Source organism: Solanum stenotomum, chromosome 7, assembly GCF_019186545.1.
Source record: "Solanum stenotomum isolate F172 chromosome 7, ASM1918654v1, whole genome shotgun sequence".
NCBI classification, from domain to species: Eukaryota; Viridiplantae; Streptophyta; class Magnoliopsida; order Solanales; family Solanaceae; genus Solanum; species Solanum stenotomum.
In genome coordinates, this window is record NC_064288.1 from 3,304,376 (window position 1) to 3,326,624 (window position 22,249).

Consider the following 22,249-nt stretch of genomic DNA (forward strand, 5'->3'; position numbering starts at 1 on the left):
AGGCTTTCTAATTTTTCTTGGTTATTATACTCTTCTCTATATCCTAGATTATCTGTTCTGAATTTGCATGTTTTAAAATGTTTTTCTACCTCTAATATACCCATATTTCCTATCTTACATCCTTTACATTTAAAGGTTATATTGTTATTCTCATTATATCTTTTTTCAGCTTCTTGCAAGGCTTCATCTACTTCATATCCTTCTTGTATTATTTCTACGTTCAATAATTCCTTTTCTTCTTCTAATTCTAATTCTTCTTCTAAGTTCGTCTGATTAGAGTAATTATAGTTCATGAATCTTATAGATGTTTCTCCTTTTGTATTGGTATACATTAGATGTGATTCTGGTGTGAGTACTTTCTTTTTATTAAATTGTTCTAGGTTCCATTCTAATCCTGCATATTCTTCCGAATTTATTTTTATTGGTTCTATTAACTTTATGCCTTTGTTTCCCATTACTTCCACTACATCTTCTACTTTTAGTAACCTATACACATAAGTAGATTATTTCCGCTACTCATTTCTTCGTAGCCTTTAGTCTGTATTCCTATTTTTATATGCTTTCCGAATTCTTCTAAATTAATCATAAAATCCGGACTAATATAAAATATTCCTCCATTAATGGTCATATCTACTTCTGTTAATCCTATAATGGATTTCTTTAAATCAGACCACTTATCATCGTATATTACTATTAATACTTTATTTCCTAGATTCTTTCTGGTTAATCCTTTTAATCCTACTACTATTAAACCCATGTGCATTAATGTCAGTCTGTTATGTATTATTCCTCGTAGGGATTCTGGGTTTACCAGATTCATAGTAGCTATTTCTTTTCCTATGGCCGAAATTTGTTCTTCTCTATAATGTCTATATAGCTGATTATTCCTCGCAAAATATCCTGTATCGTATAATATCTTTGGATTAAGTAGGTTCAACTGATTATGTTGGAATATTTTTAAGTCTTTATCTATATCTATTACTTGGTTTAACTCCTGGATTTGTTTATCTTCTTGTTTATTTCGTGTCAATATTCTTGATATAAGGCTATTTCCTATTCGATTATCAGAAAAACTTACTCGTGGTCTTTCTTCGACTGTTGTTCTTCTACCTGAAAGAAAGTTCATTTTTGAGATTTTCTAAATACCGTTGGTCTCTCTTTAAGTGGAGTGATTTCAATATTTTTTAATTGGGTTATTAATTCTTCTATTTCAGAGTTCTTAGGTTGTTCTTTTATAATCTCTTTTTCTTTAATTATTTCATCTAATTTTTTATTTAATTCTAACAGTAGTGCTATTATAGTGTTATTTTGTTTAATAATTACTTTATCTGATTTACTTGCAGGTTGGTGATCAGACAGTCCTTGTGGATTTGGTTGGATGCTTGTTGTAAATTTTAAGGCTTTAGCGTATGATGGATCTTGGCATAAGTCGTTCATGAAAGGAGTTTGTCCTCTAATACTTTTAAATATAAGCTTAATGCTTGTTTTAATTTTAACCACTCTGATTTTATCTGTATTTCTCTGTATAAATACCAATATCTTAGTCGTAGTTGGTTAGCAAAAGGATGTTTTTTCATATATTATCTCTGTCTCAATTTTAACTGTGTAATGAATTTATATTCTAGTCTAGATATTATTTCTATTAGATGATCTATCCTTATATTGTCTTCTTTAGTACTATTTAGTCTCTTATATTCTAAGTATAAGCTTTCCAACTTTCTTTTTGTTTCTAAATGTATCTGAGTACTACGTAGAGGTCTTCTCATTAAATTGTTACTTCCCAAAAACTTCTTACTCTGATACCAAAATTAACATAAAAGTCATAACCACTACCTTATAAACATCATATCTAAAACCATATACTCGCCCAAGGTAATTTTAGGATAAGACAATTTCTTGTACTTTCTAATTGATGGATTCCATAGACAATTTTTGTATCCCAACTGACAAGACAAATCCATCCATTGACAGAATCTTCAATCGAAAAACAACAGACTCATTAAATAAATAGCAAAGACTACAAGCTCTAAAGCTGTACTTAGGACTTACACTCATCATAACTTGGGGTGATAAATTGTTTAAATTGACAACTCTTTTTGAACAAGTATTTTCTTAATATACATGACAACTAACAAGGAACCGATGGAGTATCTATTATCTACTTTTACCTGGAAGCAATAGGGTTAAATTGGTCATTCAATAATATAGATTTCAGGGAGTAAATTATGTGTTTGCAGAGCCATTGGATTCCTGTTAGGACAAATTACAGAAATACACACATTTTGTTTCACTTATTTCCATTATCCCCTATTACTTTTAAAAATCTCCAAAATCCCTTATTTCTTTAATGTATATGAGCTGCATATTAATGTATCCGAGCCAGTATTTAATGTATCTGAGCTACTATTATGTATCCGAGCTAGTTTTTAATGTATCTGAGCTACATATTAATGTATCCGAGCCAGTAGTTAATGTATCCGAGCTACATATTGTGTATCCGAGCTAGTTTTTAATGTATCTGAGCTGCATATTAATGTATCAGAGACAGTATTTAATGTATCTGAGCTACATATTAATGTATCCGAGCTTCAATTATTGTATCCAATTTTTTAAATTTTTAAGGGATTAATGTAATTAGAAACTTATTAGGGATAGATTGTTATGTAATTTATACTTCCTGTTATCACACCTGTATTGAGTGCACCAATGTATTTGTAGGAGCCGTAAAACTACGTTCTCGAGCTCGAGGTTTGAATTTCTTAACAGTTGTACAGAAACATCAATCAGAATGCACAATGTCCACTGAAAACACTTGCCAGTAAGGTTTCACTGGTTAAGCACATAACTCTGCCATAACACCAGGTGAAGTGAAAAGATCTTTTTTTATGTTTGAAATAATTCATAACAGTATCCCTACTACATGCTCTTGTTTGTAGTATTTGGACCAAAAGTACTAGTTACAGTTTCTCCTTAACGAAAGTGGATGTATAGCAACCATGACTCGTGTCATCATATGAATAGTAACTTTGAAGTTACGTATGCTCAAGGGTCTTAACTGTATCATCGGTATATATAGTAACTCCTAACTGATGGTTAACTTGATCAACAACAAAATGCATGGTCCTTGGTAGATTAAGGACATTATTGATCCAGAGAGGTCAATTCTCTTTTGTTCATATTTAAAAACAATGAACCTCACATCATCATGTCCATGGTTCTTCCTAACAAGCAGTCAATGATATAGCCGACTGTTAAGTCGTACACTCATGATCCTGCTCTGTTTTAATTTGAACAGAATATTGAAAAGATAGACAATGACTGAATCATCAAAGGATTTTTTCATTAAAAGAATGCTTTATGGTTCTATCTCCTCCTAATTAAGAAAAGACGCACACGTCACAGAAATTACTAGTCTAAGAAAAAAAATATATGCAACTTAACTTCTGTTTTTGACACACTACATACGTACTTTGAGGCCTTAAAATGAAACTAGAATAGTAAATTCACATGAACTGAAGAGAATAACAGAACAACGAATGTAGTTTCCCTGTTCTGAATGCATTAAAGATCACCAACGAGGAAAGATTTAAGGAATAAATAGCTTCTTGAATGCATTAATAAACTCTATTAAGTTCGTATTAGTATATGACAAAGATAGACAAGTTAGTACAAAATGGAGCATCTTTGCTCAAAGTTGTTTAGGCTCGACATCTTCGAATTCCTGCAATGTGCTAATTCAGAATAACTTTTTTGAATATGCTTGCCCTTCAGAAACAGCGGTTATGTATCTTGTTACGTGCTCTATTATTAGCTTCATCTATTGTAGCTGCAATTTGTAGAAAACGGTTTAAAAAATGGAAACATAAACAATTAAAAGGGAAAAACAGAACCAAAGGAACTACTGACATTTACTTCATTTGTTTATTCCGTATTAGCATAGGGTAATTGATCAAACAAGTTTTCACTGGTATCTTACAACATAATGTTGAAAAGATGCATAAAGGGTCATTTCGGAGGGTTGGGAAGTTTTTAATATAAGTAGCAGATGGAATATAACATCTGCTACTTATACTAACAAATCAACCTCAGCTTGATAATGTTGCGGAAGCCGAATATATAGAGAGTGATGAAATCACAACTGCTATATCTAAAGGTAGCTAATAAATAGTAGATGAGACAACAATAAAAAGAACACCAGGAATTAACGAGGTTCGGCAAACTTTTGTTTTATTTTGCCTACTCCTCGGACACAACCAACTAATATTTATTTCACTCCAAAAGAGTACAAGTGAAAATACTACAAGAGAGAAAGAAGATCAAATGCCTTTGAAGATGAGAAGGCATGTGAGAGGTGTGTTACAAATGAATTAGGAACTACCTATTTATAGGAGTGAATTCTTCCTATTGATGTCATCCATGACATCACAATGTGTCAAAATGTCAAGATTTACCTTGTGAAAACATTTTATGGTTCACCTAAATTTCACCTACAAAAGATGTTATCTTGACTTTTGTACCAATGAATAATTATCTTCCTAACTACCAAATCTTCACATTAATTCATCTTTGAATCTTGTCAAATTTAACAAATCTCCACCTTGGCAAGATTCTCCATTTTCAACTTTCTCTCAACAACTTTTGATTGTGTCTTCAACCTCAATCTTCAATGTTCAACAATGTTGATCAAGTTTAAACAATGTTGAAACTTGACCGCAGTCACCACCTTTGTCAGCATATCGGCATGATTATCCGTAGTATGAATTTTCTGCACTGTGACTCCACCTTCTTCTATGATGTCTCGTATGAAATGATATTGGACATCAATGTGCTTCATCCTTGCATGATAAACTTGGTTCTTTGCTAATTGAATAGCACTTTGACTATCACAAAATATTGTGATTCCTTCTTGTCTAATACCAAGCTCTCTAAGCAATCCTTGAAGCCCAATTGCCTCCTTCGTAGCCTCTGTAATTGCCATATACTCTGCCTTAGTGGTAGACAAAGCAAATGTTGACTGCAAAGTAGACTTCCAACTAACTGGTGCGTTTGCAATAGTGAAAACATAACCAGTAGTTGATCTTCGTTTGTCCAAATCACCTGCATAATCTGAGTCACAATATTCAACAAGATATTGACTATCTTTATGCTCATAAACCAAGCCAATATCTACAGTATTATGAATATACCGTAGAATCCATTTTACAGCCTGTCAATGATCCTTTTCAGGATTATGCATGTACCTGCTTACAACTCCAACAACGTGTGAAATATCTGGCCTTGTGCAAACCATTGCATACATCAAGGTACCAACAACATTCGCATATGGTACTCTTGACATATATTCTCGTGCAACTTCATTCTTTGGCGACATAGCATCACTAAGCTTAAAATGAGGAGCAAGCGGAGTGCTAACCGACTTCGTTTTCTCATTCAAGCCAAATCGATTTAGTACTCTCTTCAAATATTCTTTCTGAGATAAAAAAAGCTTATTTGAATGTCGATCTCTTTTTATCTCCATGCCAAGAATCCTCTTTGCCTCACCCAAATCATTCATCTCAAACTCCTTTTTTAGTTGAATCTTTAACTTCTCAATTTCCTCTTGACATTTAGAAGCTATCAACATATCATCAATATATAGGAGAAGATATATAAAGGAATCGTTTTCAAGCTTGCGCAAATACACACAATGATCGTATTTGCTTCTTATGTACCTTTGTTGCAACATAAACTTGTCAAATCGTTTGTACCATTGTCTAGAAGATTGTTTTAATCCATACAACGATTTTTCAAGTTTGCACACCATATTTTCTTTTCCATCAACTTTGAATCCTTCTGGCTGAGTCATGTAGATTTCCTCTTCCAAGTCACCATGTAAAAATGCAGTTTTTACATCCAACTGAACTAGTTCCAAATTCAACTGTGCTACCAAAGCCAACAAAACTCTAATGGTGGAGTGTTTCACAACTGGAGAAAATACCTCATTATAGTCAATTCCCTCCTTTTGAGCGTATCCTTTGGCCACCAATCTTGCTTTGTAGCGAATATCTTCTTGGTTAGGAAATCCTTCTTTCTTTGCAAATACCCATATGCACCCAATTGCTTTCTTGCCATCCGGGAGATTGGCCAATTTCCATGTATGATTCTGATGAAGGGACTGCATTTCTTCATCCATGGCAAACCTTCACTTATCTTCTTCTGAACTTTGGATTGCATCTTTATAAGTGGTAGGAATGGCATCCGCTGCAATTGAGTCCGTACAAGACACCACATCTATGAGCTGAGCAGGTTTTCTTATTGTCCTTTTTGGCTTGCTGGTTGCTATTGATTTAAGTTGTGGTTGAGGTTCTTGAGATGGAACCTCCCCTTCGACTGGCTCTTCTTCTAGAGGAAAAACTTCTGTTGTTTCCTCATTTGATCCATGTGTTGGGAAAATTATCTTTCCCTCAAACTCCACCTGCTTTGAAGCACCATCAGTTTGTTTGACTTCTTCAACTGTTACCTTATTTGTCAAGGCAGATTCATCAAAGGTAACATCCCTGCTGAAAATAATTTTTCTTGTCTCTGGACACCATAAACGGTATCCTTTGACTCCAGAAGTAATCCCCATAAATAAAGCTTTCTTTGCTCTTGGGTCCAATTTTGACTCTCTTACATGATAATATGCAATTGAGCCAAATACATATAAAGAACCATAATCTTCAATAGGTTTTCCATACCATTTTTTTAATGTCTTCCCACCAATATAGCAGCAAATGGTAGACGATTAATGAGGTGGCATGCATATGTTATTGCCTCAGCCCAAAATTCTTTGCCCAAGCCAGCTTTGGACAACATACACCGAACCTTCTCCAGCAAAGTTCGGTTCATGCGGTCTGCCACTCCATTCTGTTGAGGTGTATTTCTGACGGTTAAGTGTCTGACGATGCCATTTTCCTCACAATTTTTTTGAAAAAGATCATTTTTGTATTCCACCATTGTCTGTGCGAAGACACTTGATCTTTCTGCCACTTTGAGTTTCTATCAGCGCCTTCCATTTGAGAAAAATTCCTAATACTTCATCTTTTGTTTGCATCGTATACACCCATAGTCTTCGGAATAAGTCATCAACAAAGGTTACAAAATAGTGTTTTCCACCTAATGAGGGTGTTTTGGAAGCACCCCAAACATCTGAATGAACATAATCCAAAACACATTTAGTATTATGGATAGTTGTTCCAAATTTAACCCTTGTTTGCTTTCCCTTGACACAATGCTCACAAAACTCCAAGTTGCAAGTTTTTACTCCTTTTAGCAATCCTTGATCTGATAAAGTTTTCAAGGATTTTCCTCCAGCATGTCCCAAGCGCATATGCCACAGCCTGGTCATTTCTACCTCCTTGTCGTCATTGGATGTTGTTGCTGCTGTCCCAATAACTGTACTACCTTGATAGTGGTACATGTTATTATTTCTTCGATTTGCCTTCATTACCACTAGCGCACCGGATCATATTCTCATTACGCCATTATCTGCAATGACTTTGAATCCCTTTGACTCTAGGGCTCCAACATAAATGAGATTCTTCTTTAAATCTGGTACATACCGAACATCTATTAATGTTCTTGCTCAATCCATCATGATTCCTTAATCGAATTGAACCAACACCATATGCAATAAGAGGATTATTGTTTGCGGTGTGAATAACTCTACATTCTCCTTCTTGTAAATCAACAAACCAGTCCCTATTAGGACACATATGATAGCTACAAGGTAAGTCCATCAACCATACATCAGATGATTTGGATGGATCTGTTGTAACTAGTGAGTAATCAGAGTCATCACAATCAGCCACATTTGAATCCATGACAGCCTTCCCATTATTTGGTTTGGCTTTGCTTTTCAACTTTGGGCAGTCTTTCTTCCAGTGCCCTTTTTCTCGGCAAAAGACACATTCATCTTTGCTGAGTTTAGATCTTGACTTGGATCTCCCATTCTTCGTTGTCACATGATTTTGAGAATGACCTCTCACAATCAGAGCTTCTGATTCTCCGCCCTTTTGTTTTTCTCTCTTTCTTTGTTCATAACTATATAAGGCAGAACAAACTTCTTTGAGATATACTTCATCATTCCCATGCAGTAGAGTAGTTTCAAGGTGCTCGAACTCATCGGGAAGTGAACTTAACAACATTAAGGCCATATCTCCATCCGTAAAAGTCATGTCCATATTTCGCAAATCTGTCGCCAACTTATTAAAGCTGGTGATATGATCATTCATTGTGCTGCCAGGAATATAAGTGAAGCGTAACAGTCTTCTTTTCATGTAAAGTTTATTTTGACTGTTTTTCTTCAAGAATTTCTCCTCCAATGAATTCCATAATTTATTTGCAGATGTTTCCTTTGTGTATGGATACTTAGTAAGATCGAATGGTACCTCAAGCAACACGGTTGATAATCTTCCAATCTTCTTCTCCTACACCGTTTGGTTTCTTTTCTTCTATGGCAATATCTAGCCCTTGTTGAAAAAGAACATCAAGGACCTCGCCTTGCCACATTCCGAAATGTCCTGACCCGTCAAAAATTTCAACTGCAAATTTTGTATTTGACACAATTCGTGTCATAAGCGAAGATGCCAACGATGACATATTATTGACATTCGATGTGGACTCATCATTTTTATTGTCTCCCATTTTTGCTACAAATACTATTTACTAGCTAACAATGCAAAGACCAAAGTAAATCTTTTCTGATGTGGAAGTTCAGACTGTGTTGCAACCACAGAGCATACTCAGATAATACCTTGGCTCTGATACCAATTGTTGCGGAAGCCGAATATATAGAGAGTGATGAAATCACAACTGCTATATCTAAAGGTAGCTAATAAATAGTAGATGAGACAACAATAAAAAGAACACCAGGAATTAACGAGGTTCGGCAAACTTTGTTTTCTTTTGCCTACTCCTCGGACACAACCAACCAATATTTATTTCACTCCAAAAGAGTACAAATCAAAATACTACAAGAGAGAAAGAAGATCAAATACCTTTGAAGATGAGAAGGCAAGTGAGAGGTGTGTTACAAATGAATTAGGAACTACCTATTTATAGGAGTGAATTCTTCCTATTGATGTCATCCATGACATCACAATGTGTCAAAATGTCAAGATTTACCTTGTGAAACCATTTTATGGTTCACCTAAATTTCACCTACAAAAGATGTTATCTTGACTTTTGTACCAATGAAGAATTATCTTCCTAACTACCAAATCTTCACATTAATTCATCTTTGAATCTTGTCAAATTTAACAAATCTCCACCTTGGCAAGATTCTCCATTTTCAACTTTCTCTCAACAACTTTTGATTGTGTCTTCAACCTCAATCTTCAATGTTCAACAATGTTGATCAAGTTCAAACAATGTTGAAACTTGACCGNTTATGTTAATGTTACTACCAAAGTGGAAGAAGAGAAGATAGTCCCGAAGAAAAGACTATTATCAATTAGCAGCAAGGGAAGACCAAAACCAGCCCGCAAGAAAATGAACATTTAGCTATTCGCAGCAAGGTAAAAGACAAAACTAGATACTTTACCCGACCTTGATCCTTGTACAATAATTGACGATATTCCTCTGTTTTCCCTAGTAAGTTTTTATTAGTCGAAAAAATTAATGAAGTCGTCCTAGATCAAAAACAACTCCAAGTAAGACCTAAGCTAAAATTTTCAAGTCCTTGGTGCTTCTTTGTTTTTTAAACTGTCTCGAGGTATAGCAACTGCTCGAAACACTGCTCAATATGAGAAACAATTTCCAACGCCATTTAGCATGAAGTTGAATACAAAATTATTGTTACTTGAAAATAGAGCACAAGGGAAAATGAATAACAAGCTCTCCTGGCAACTTAATTTTAAAAATAAGCATAATTCAACAACACTTGACAAGAAAGTACTCTTACAAGTTATTTGTTACTTCGTTGTTTCGCATCCTGAGCTTCTATTTTTGTTGCATCCTCAGTCCCTACGGTAGAAAAAGGACAAACTAGGCTTTCAATGTAGATTTCTGCCTCATCCCAATTATTAAAGTTAATAACCTTTGAAGATCTGAGCAGGTCACCCTTTAGATTGTATATCATGAAACTTGATCCAAACACAACCAAAATTTCACTTCCACTTGCCATGTGTAGACCTATTTGCCCAAGATATCCATACACCGATTGATCCTCCGGAATCTCATACTCCTTCATAAGCCAAACATCTAACATATTTGTTTCGTCACAATCACAACAGACTGAAAGATCACTTCCCAACACTCCTAAGCTCAAAATTGCACCTCTTCCTCTTTTCCAATAATAGGGTAGTTCCATCTCTCTGCATTTCCCATCAGCCAAATCGAAAGAAATGATGCTTCGTTTAATACATAGTTTTGGATCAATAATAGTAATCCAATGAAGTTTCCCATTCACAAACCTACCTAGCTGTTGTAGTGGCACTATACTTGGACAATTATCAATCGTTCTCCAAGAATCACTTTTTAGACTATATCTTTTTACCTCAATATGAAGTGAAATGTTATATATAAAATAACGACTACATTATAATCATCACGAAACTTATCATATCCAAAGCAATATATTCGGAAGAAATGTCACGCCCCGAGCCTACACCCTGGGTGGGACCGGCACCCGGATACCATTGCTGGCCCGAAGCAAACCCTTGGCGTGACTTTCTTAACTCAGTGGAAACCTAACTCAACAGAATAACACCATGCAATGCAAGGACATAAAACAACTTAATTGATAAAAACTGGCCCAACAAGGCAATTCGAGTCTCAAAATAGAATATTTACATATACACATAAATGAGAGACTCAAAACTAACTGACTGACTGTCTATGAAGCCTTTATAATACTAAGATGGATGTTGGGACAGACCCCGCAATATCCTAACAAAACAAAACTAAGAGAACAAAACAACCGAGTCCGCCGAAAAGCAAGGAGGCTCACCGCTGACTCTCGAGTGCTCAACTGGATCAACGGCGTGCTGGATGCTGATCCTGGGTACCTGTGTCAGCATGATAATAAGATGCAGGCCAACGGGCATCAGTACAGGGAATGTACGAGTATGCGAGCTGGAAAGCTAAACTATAACTTAAGCTTGAAAAGAGTACAAGAGAACACTTACCTTGGCTCTGTACGACTCATGAATAACTGAACTCAATATATATAAAGCAATAAGACACATGCAATATATATGAGATCTTTCAACTGCTATTTCAACTCTTTCAACTCTGCTGGTGCCATTCTATATGGAGGAATAGAGATAGGACGAGTATCTGGAATAAGATCTATGCCGAACACTATTTCTCTCCTAGGAGGAATCCCGAGTAGATCATCAAGAAAAACTTCTGGAAACTCTCTTACTATAGGAACTGACTGGAAATGAGGTATCTCAACACTAGAGTCATTAACTCGGACTAAGTGATAGATACAACCCTTTGAAACTAACTTCCTCGCCTTAAGGTACGAAATGAAACGACCTTTAGGCACTGCTGAACTTCTACTCCACTCTATGACTAGCTCACTCGGAAACAAAAACTTGACCACTGATCCTAGGTACCTGTGTCAACAACATAATAAGATGCAGGCCAAGAGTACAAACGAACACTTACCTTGGCTCTGTACGACTCATGAATAACTTAACTCAATATATATAAAGCAATAAGACACATGCAATATATAAAGCTTGTAAAACTATATAAGCAACTTAGCTCGTTAATGATAAAACAATAAAAAACTCAACTTTACTTATATAAAAGTAATATAACTTTTGTGGGAGATTATTTAACCGACAACCACCACTATGAGCCCTAGTGATGATACAACGTTTTACCTCACGTTGCCCAAGGACCATCCTATACCTTTCCGTGATACGGGACCTTACTTAGTGGATCCACTAGCTTAATATTACGTGATCATCTAAAAAGAATGATCCGTCAAGTCCCATGTTGGCGCATGGTTCTTATGGAGAGTTGAGTTAATATGAACTCGTGTCCCCAATTCGGTGCTCAATACTACTCCCAAAATACTTTGGCTCATAAGTGCTTTAAACACATCTTTCTTTAGTTGAGATAATTACTCAAAACTTAGCCCAAAGGATCTTTTGGAAAACATGGTTCCCCTCTTACTCAATTGTAGAAACATTTATAAACTTCTTTGGGAATACTTAGTTCCCTAATAGCTTTTGAGAAAAGAACTCAACTTTAAACTCTTGACTTAACTTGAAACTCGATACTCTTTACTTGACTTGAACTTGAACCTTAAAACGAAGTTAAAACGTTTAATAACGACTCTTGAAAAGCTTTAGAGACTTGCTTGGACTTACTTCTTAGCTTTGCTTGACTTGACTCTAACTTCACTTTGACTTGACACTAACTTGCCTTGAATTGGATTATGGATTCAAGGTATATGATCTTACGTTGTGGATGAGTTCTTGACGTTTAGACTTACCTTGGAGTGTTGGAAGCAACTAGGAAACATAAGTACAATACCAAGGAACATGCATGAGAAAGTGTGAAAAGAATGGGGAAACTTGGCGTCCTTGGCGCTCTGCAACGTGCGGAGCGCCAGCCCTGGAAGCTCAGAAGGGGACTGTTGGCGCTCTGCTAGGCGCACCACCCCAAAGGCTGGACTTCAGAGTCCCTTTTGGGGCGCGCTGGCTGGCGCGACGCGCCAGCCCCTTCCCTAGAAAATCCAACTTTTCTCCCTCTTTTTCCCAACTCTAAACCACCCTAACTTCAAAGGTTTCAACCCCAAACACTAAGGATCATAAAATCCCTCAACATACAAGAGATTCAACTCAATAACACAACCAAATCATGTCCCAAATCAACAAGAACTTCAACAACACAATTAACAACATCAACAACACAACTAACAACTTCAACAACACAACCAATCTTTTCTTGAAAATAAAACGAGCTTGGCGTGTGGGGGAAAGGACCAGCCCCAACACTATGAACTCACATACCTAGTAGGGATCACCCCCAACGATATCCACGATGATCTCCTTGCCTGCTCTTCCATTTCTCCTCTTCTTTCTCTCTTCTCTCCCAAGCCCTAACTCTCACACTTTAAAATGGGACAAACTGATCAAAAAATCAGTCTAACACAACAATATAGCCAAAAGAATTGGTTAGGGAAAAGACCAAAATACCCTTAAAATTTTTGGACTAATTTCCCTGTCAACTGCCCAACTTCCAAAGGGCATAACTCACTCATACGAACTCGAAATCGAGCAAACTCAGAGGCGTTGGAAAGATCATTCCACGAGCTTCGTAAAAAAACTAGAACTACACCTAAATCATCTAGAGTTAGAAGTTATGACTGTTCAAAGTTGGCCAAAACTCACTGTTTTCCCATACTTAACCAAATTTCCAGATTTTTGAATTCCTTCCAAAAATAAATAAATTCCAATTCTAAGCCTCTTCATAGTTATTTCAAATTGTCGGATGTTACAATGTCTCCCCCTTGGGAACATTCTTCCTCGAATGAGGTTACTCTTACTAAGCTAAGTGTGTAACATCAACTCAAACACCCAACAAGCAACCATGCAATCACAACAACAATAACAACAACATGTTCATTGTAATTAAAAGAGAACTAAGAAGGAAATAAATACCTTAATCTGCATTTCCTCCGGATCCAAAGAGATGTGGATATCTATTCTTCATGTCATCTTCGGCTTCCCAATTAGCTTTCTCAACAAATTGGTTCCTCCAAAGGACCTTAACTGATGCTACATCTTTCGTTCTCAGCCTACGAACTTGGCGATCTAAAATCTGAACAGGAATCTCCTTATAAGATAAGTTATCCTTGATCCTAATACTTTTTGTTGGTGGGATCAATGAAGGATCGCCTATGAACTTCTTCAACATAGAGATATGAAAGACCGGATGAACCGCTGCTAGTTCATGTGGTAACTCCAACTCATAAGCAACATTGCCAATCCTCTTGACTATGCGATAAGGTCCTGTATACCGGGGACTAAGTTTCCCTTTCTTACCAAACCTCATAACCTCTTTCATGGGTGAAACTTTCAAATATACCCAATCATCTATTTCATACTCTAACGCCTTTCTCCTAACATCAGTATAGGATTTCTGGCGACTCTGTGCCGTTTTCAACCTCTCTTGAATCACTTTCACCTTCTCCATAGCTTGGTGAACTAAATCTGGTCCTATCAACCCTGCTTCACCCTCTTCAAACCATCCAGTATGAGATCTACATCTTCTCCCATAAAGAGCTTCGTATGGAGCCATCTGGATGCTAGAGTGATAACAATTGTTGTAGGCAAACTCAATGAGAGGTAGGTGATCATCACAGTTCCCTTTAAAATCGATCACACAAGCCCTCAACAAATCTTCTAAAGTCTGAATAGTGCACTCTGCTTGCCCATCAGTCTGAGGATGAAATGCAGTACTTAAGTTCACCTTCGAACCCAAGCCTTTCTAAAAAGATTTCCACAATTGTGCAGTAAATTGTGCACCTCTATCTGAAATAATGGAGACTGGGACTCCATGAAGTCTCACTATCTCTTGAATATATAACTTGGCATAATCTTCGGCTGAAAGGGTAGTCTTTACCGGTAAAAAATGCGTTGACTTTGTCATTTTGTCTACAATCACCCAAATAGAATCATGCTGTCTGCGAGACCTTGGCAACCCTGTGATGAAATCCATATTGATTATCTCCCACTTCCATTCCGAAAGTTCTATCCTCTGAGCCAAACCACCGGGCCTTTGGTGTTCAACTTTCACTTGCTGGCAATTTGGACACTTAGCCATAAACTCTGCAATGCCCTTCTTCATGCCATTCCACCAATAAACTTCTCTCAAGTCACGATATATCTTGGTGGAACTCGGATGAATGGAATATCTGGAGCTGTGAGCTTCCTCCATAATCCTCTCTTGGAGTCCATCCACCAAAGGTACACACAATCTTTCTTGATATCTCAACACACCATCTCCCCCTTGTTCAAAAGCTAATACTTTCTGCTTTTGAACATTTGCCTTCAATTCAAGCAAAATGGGATCTTGATCTTGTTTCTCTTTCACTTCTGACACTAGTGATGACTCGGCCCCCTTCGCCACCGCTATTCCTCCTTCTGCAGAATCTATAAGTCTGACTCCTAGGCATGCCAGTCTGTGCACATATTTTGCTAACTCTCTCTTTCCTTCTTCAATATGGGCGGTGCTACCCATAGACAACCTGCTTAAAGAATCAGCAACAACATTTGCCTTACCTGGGTGGTAAAGAATACTCAGGTCATAATCCTTGAGTAACTCTAACCACCTCCTCTGTTTGAGATTAAGCTCTTTCTGAGTAAGCACATTTTGAAGGCTCTTGTGATCAGTAAATACATCGACATGCACACCATACAAGTAATGACGCCATATCTTCAAAGCAAATACTACAACAGCTAGCTCTAAGTCATGGGTTGGGTAGTTTTTCTCATGAACCTTCAACTGTCTGGAAGCATAAGATATGACTTTGCCATTCTGCATTAATACACAACCCAAACCAACTCTAGATGTATCACAATACACCACAAAACCTTGAGTACCTTTTGGTAGCGTCAAAACTGGAGTTGTAATCAATCTCTTTTTCAATTCCTGAAAGCTCTTCTCACAAGCCTCAGACCATTGAAATTTCACTGTTTTCTTAGTCAACTTTGTCAAAGGAGACGCAATAGACGAGAACCCGTCAACAAACCTTCTATAATAGCCAGCTAAACCCAAGAAACTCCTAATTTCAATTGGAGATGTGGATCTAGGACAATTTTGCACTGCCTCAATTTTCCGAGTATCAACTTTACTTCCATCATCGGACAAAATGTGTCCTAGGAACGCCACAGACTTAAGCCAAAACTCACACTTAGAGAACTTGGCATACGACTCCTTATCTTTCAAAAAGTCTGAAGAACTATTCTGAGATGACTAGCATGATCTTCTTCATTCCTTGAATAGATTATTATGTCATTAATAAAGACAATAACAAACAGATCTAAATAAGGGTTGAAGACACTATTCATCAAGTCTATGAAAGCTGCTGGTGCATTGGTCAAACCAAAGGACATGACTAAAAACTCATAATGACCATATCTGGTTCTGAAAGTTGTCTTTGGAATATCACATTCCCTTACTCTTAATTGATGATAGCCTGATCTGAGGTCAATCTTCGAAAAGCAAGTGGCACCCTGAAGCTGATTGAAAAGATCATCAATCCTCGAAAGAGGGTACTTATTCTTGATGGTAACCTTATTCAACTGGCGGTAGTCTATACACATTCTAAGTGAACCATCTTTCTTTCTCACAAACAAGACCAGAGCGCCCCAAGGTAAGACACTCGGTCAAATGAAACCCTTATCTAGGAGATCTTTCAACTGCTCTTTCAACTCTATCAACTCTGTTGGTGCCATTCTATATGGCGGAATAGAGATAGGACGAGTATCTGGAATGAGATCTATGCCGAACTCTATTTCTCTCTCAGGAGGAATCCCGGGTAGATCATCAAGAAAAACTTTTGGAAACTCTCTTACTATAGGAACTGACTGGAAATGAGGTATCTCAACACTAGAGTCATTAACTCGGACTAAGTGATAGATACAACCCTTTGAAACTAACTACCTCGCCTTAAGGTACGAAATGAAACGACCCTTAGGCACTGCTGAACTTCTACTCCACTCTATGACTAGCTCACTTGGAAACTAAAACTTGACCACTCGAGTTCTACAATCTATCGATTCATAACAAGCATGAAGCCAATCCATACCTAGAATGACATCGAAATCTACCATGTCTAACTCAACCAAATCAGCCATGGTGTTCTTATGATTGATAGAAACAGGACAATTACGATAAACTCTTTCTGCTAGAATAGACTCCTCAACAAGTGTAGAAACATAAAAGGGTTCACAAAGTCTTTCAGGAAGAACCTCAAACTTATTTGCAACATAAGGAGTTACAAAAGATAAACTTGCTCCTGGGTCTAGCAAAGCATATACATCAAAAGCAAAGACTTTGATCATACCAGTGACAACATTTGGAGAATTCTCTTGCTCATGGCGACTTGTGATTGCATAGAGGTGGTTTGCTCCTCCACTGGTACTAGAAGTAGCTCCTCTAGGTGTCGTCCTGTCTGGGGGAGCAACTGAAGAAGATTGGGCCCTACTGCCCAAATTTCCGCTACCTTGCTTATTCTTAGGGCACTCCTTCATGAAGTGACCCTCTTGCCCACACTTAAAACAACCTGTCTGACCATCACGACATTTACTTGGGTGGGTTCTACCATACCTAGCACATGCAGGAAACAAACTACCTCCTTGTGCCATACTACCCGAAGACTGTGCTGGTCTAGCCTTGAAGTCCTTCAAATTTTGGCCATTAAATTCACCTTTGTATCTGGTTGCAGGTGCTTTAGCAGATGATAGAGCAGGTCCCTTTTGCCTTTGCTAAAAGGATGGACGGTTTGAGTTACCTTTCCTCTGTCCAGACTCATTACCGGTCTTAACTTTCTTATTCTTGAACTCTTCTCTGTCCCTCAGCTTCTCTTTTTCAACCTGCTACACATAGACCATCGACCTTGATATGTCCATTTCCCGATAAGCATTACAGCCCTACCTTCCTTACTCGACAACCGAGATAGCCCAGCAACAAACAAACTCATTCTATTCCTCATGTCCGCAACCATCTCCGGAGCATAGCGGGATAATTGTGTGAACTTTAGACTGTACTCATGGACACTCAAAGAATCCTGCTTAAGTGTGAGGAACTCACGTACCTTGGCCTCTCTCAATTCTCGGAGAAAGAAACGTCCCAAGAAAGCTTCCTTAAAACAGGCCCAACTCGCAGGTGGTGCATTCTCAGCTCTGCCCCCATTCCACTGGTCGAACCAAGTTCTAGCAACATCCTTCAATTGATACGCAGCTAGTTCAATCCCTTCAATATCTGCCACATGCATCACATCAAAAATCTTCTTAAGCTCCTCGATGAAGTTTTCTGGATCCTCAGTAGTGCTCGAACCCATGAAACTCGAAGGATTTATCCCCAAGAACTCACGAATTCTAGAAGTGTCAGCTCCTTCATTTCGAGCTCCCTTTTGCTGACTAATCTGATTAGTTACAGCTTGACTCAGAATTCTAATTGCCTCTCTGAACTCGACATTAGAAAATTCCCCTTGTGGTTGCACTCCCGGGGCATTAGGTAACTCTTGCTCATCAACATAACGTCTAGGAAGACGCCCTCTGCCAACTCTTCGTGGAGGCATGACTATCTAAAACACGCGCAAGCATGAATTAGAAAGAAACTCTTTAGAGATAAACTCTAACGCACGAGATGAGTGTGAAAGAAGTGAAAAATCTTACTATGTGTTGCAGCCTCCCAATTATAGATGTGGCGCGCTTCACATCAATAACTAGGACTCTACAGACACGACTTCATAGACTCTCTAGGACTCTTGAACTCTGTGCTCTGATACAAAGTTTGTCACGCCCCGAGCCTACACCCTGGGTGGGACCGACACCCGGAGACCATTGTTGGCCCCAAGCGAACCCTTGGCCTGGCTTTCTTAACTCAGCGGAAACCTAACTCAACAGAATAACTCCATGCAATGCAAGGACATAAAACAACTTAACTGATAAAATTTGGCCCAGCAAGGCAACTCGAGTCTCAAAATAGAATATTTACATAGATGTGAGACTCAAAACTAAATGACTGACTGTCTATGAAGCCTCTAAAATACTGAGATGGATGTTAGGACAGACCCCGCAACATCCTAATAAAACAAAACTAAGAGAACAAAACAACCGAGTCCTCCGAAGAGCAAGGAGGCTCACCGCTGACTCTGGAGTGCTCAACTGGATCAACGGCGTGCTGGATGCTGATCCTGGGTACCTGTGTCAACATCATAATAAGATGCAGGCCAACGGGCATCAGTACATGGAATGTATGAGTATGCGAGCTGGAAAGCTAAACCACAACTTAAGCTTGAAAAAAGTACAAACGAACACTTACCTTGGCTCTGTACGACTCATGAATAACTGAACTTAATATATATAAAGCAATAAGACACATGCAATATATAAAGCTTGTAAAACTGTATAAACAACTTAGCTCGTTAATGATAAAACAATAACAAACTCAACTTTACTTATATAAAAGTAATATAACTTTTGTGGGAGATTCTTTAACCGACAACCACCACTATGAGCCTTAGTGATGATACAATGTTTTACCTCACATTGCCCAAAGACCATCCTATACCTTGCCGTGATACAGGACCTTACTTTACTTAGTGGATCCACTAGCTTAATATTACGTGATCATCTAAAAAGAATGATCCGTCAAGTCCCATGTTGGCGCATGGTTCTTATGGAGAGTTGAGTTAATATGAACTCGTGTCCCCAATTCGGTGCTCAATACTACTCCCAAAATACTTTGGCTCATAAGTGCTTTAAACACATCTTTCTTTAGTTGAGATAATTACTCAAAACTTAGCCCAAAGGCTCTTTTGGAAAACATGGTTCCCCTCTTACTCAAATGTAGAAACATTTATAAACTTCTTTGGGAATACTTAGTTCCCTAATAGCTTTTGAGAAAAGAACTCAACTTTAAACTCTTAACTTAACTTGAAACTCGATACTCTTTACTTGACTTGAACTTGAACCTTAAAACGAAGTTAAAACGTTTAATAACGACTCTTGAAAAGCTTTAAAGACTTGCTTGGACTTACTTCTTAGCTTTGCTTGACTTGACTCTAACTTCACTTTGACTTGACACTAACTTGCCTTGAATTGGATTATGGATTCAAGGTATATGATCATACGTTGTGGATGAGTTCTTGACGTTTAGACATACCTTGGAGTGTTGGAAACAACTAGGAAACATAGGTACAATACCAAGAAACATGCATGAGAAAGTGTGAAAAGAATGGGGAAACTTGGCGTCCTTGGCGCTCTGCAAGGCGCGGAGCGCCAGCCCTCGAAGCTCAGAAGGGGACTGCTGGCGCTCTACTAGGCGCGCCACCCCAAAGGCTGGACTTCAAAGTCCCTTTTGGGGGGCGCTGGCAGGCGCGACGCGCCAGCCCCTTCCCTAGAAAATCCGACTTTTCTCCCTCTTTTTCCCAACTCTAAACCACCCTAACTTCAAAGGTTTCTACCCCAAACACTAAGGATCATAAAATCCCTCAACATACAAAAGATTCAACTCAATAACACAACCAAATCATGTCCCAAATCAACAAGAACTTCAACAACACAATCAACAACATCAACAACACAACCAATCTTTTCTTGAAAATAAAATGAGCTTGGCGTGTGGGGGAAAGGACCAACCCCAATACTATGAACTCACATACCTAGTAGGGATCACCCCCGACGATATCCATGATGATCTCCGTGCTTGCTCTTCTCTTTCTCCTCTTCTTTCTCTCTTCTCTCCCAAGCCCTAACTCTCACTCTTTAAAATGGGACAAACTTATCAAAAAATCAGTCTAACACAACAATGTAACCAAACAATTGCTTAGGGAAAAGACCAAAAAACCCTTGAAAATTTCGGACTAATTTCCCTGCCAACTGCCCAACTTCCAAAGGGCATAACTCACTCATACGAACTCGGAATCGAGCAAACTCGGAGGCGTTGGAATGATCATTCCACGAGCTTCGCAAACAAAACTGGAACTACACCTAAATCATCCAGAGCTAGAAGTTATGACTGTTCAAAGTTGGCCAAAACTCACTGTTTTCCCACACTTAACCAAATTTCCAGATTTTTGAATTCCTTCCAAAAATAAATAAATTCCAATTCTAAGCCTCTTCATAGTTATTTCAAATTGTCGGATGTTACAGGAAATATGCCAAAGTAGTTTTAGTTTTAGGATTAGGCAACTTCTTGTACTTTCTAATTGATGAATTCTATAAAAACAATTCCTTCTCCCGACTAACAAGACAAATCAATCATTGACAGAACCTACAATATAAACACCACATGGAACTTGCCTGAGATAATCCAAGTCGTTTGCCTCGATAAATGAGTTTTTAAATAAAGAGCTAACACTACAATCTCAAAAGTTGTACACAGTATGTTCAAACATCATAACCTTATGGCGCGTGTATTCGTTGTTATTGGCATTTAACTTGAGATGAGTTTTGACAAATTCAGGACTAGAGATCAAAGCAAACCAAGATTTTGAAGCGCACCTGAATTTCAAGAGGGATTTTACTGGAAGCCTCGAGAGGATTTCATTAACGAGTTCGGCTGGCAGAAACGGAATTGAATTTTCCATGGTTGTTGATGAAAATTGAGAATTGATTTTACTTATATGCATCTCGTTAGACATATACTAAAACCCTATTCGTATAAAACTCCTTCTATCAATTTATTTTGGTTGCTTCCTAAAACGAGTCAAACTAATTAAACCAATTAATGTTTGATAGTGAATTCACATATATTTTTTTAATTATTTTGAAATAAAATTTAAATATTTAGAAGTTACATAAAATATAAAATAATTAACAATTCAAAATAAATATGTCAAAAAAAAGGGGGTAGCACACAATATTTTTTTATAAATATGTAGAAGGAAACTTTGTATAATCATATGCTTTCCGGTAATATCGGGAAAAAAATTGATAGACTCGGTCGGTTTTCAATGATTTTCTAATATTTTTTTAAACAAAAATTGATGGACAAACGTCGATTATTTTTCACGCAAAAATGTACTATAACTATAATATTTTTTTATAAAACGAAAATAGACTTTAAACATGGTTTTCAAACTTGTGGACCAATCGATGTACCTCTGGGTGCTTGGGCCTGTATGGACAACTTGTGTTATTCTGTTAAAGAATGACAAAAGTCCACATTGGTGATTAATGAGATGGGTGAACTCCTTATAAGGCTTGAGCAATCAACCCCCTTTGAGCTAGTTTTTGGGGTGTGAGCAGGAGCGAACCCACATGGAGTTCTCTGGGTGCTTGAGCACCCATTAACCTCCCGATCTTAAAAAAGCAACCACAATTTTAGAATCTTGAATCGGCCACTGCTCATGTCTATTATGCAACCTAATCTCCCGAAAATATAAACAATCATGATCTTCCATGTCTATTTACTCTTTCTTTCTCATCGGTCTAATTAGGAAAAATGAAAAGGGAAGGCAAAATATTCTTTTCTAGCGCCTTCATTTAAGTTCTCCAACTCAAAAGCAAAAAAAATCCTCCTTCTTGTTGGT

At 37.6% G+C, this 22,249-nt stretch overlaps 1 pseudogene; it reads right to left on the reverse strand.

Moving 5' to 3' along the window:
* Nucleotides 1-9,932: 9,932 nt before the first annotated feature.
* On the reverse strand, nucleotides 9,933-21,331 carry LOC125871128 (F-box/kelch-repeat protein At3g23880-like; annotated as a pseudogene).
* Between the last annotated feature and the right edge of the window lie 918 nt (nucleotides 21,332-22,249).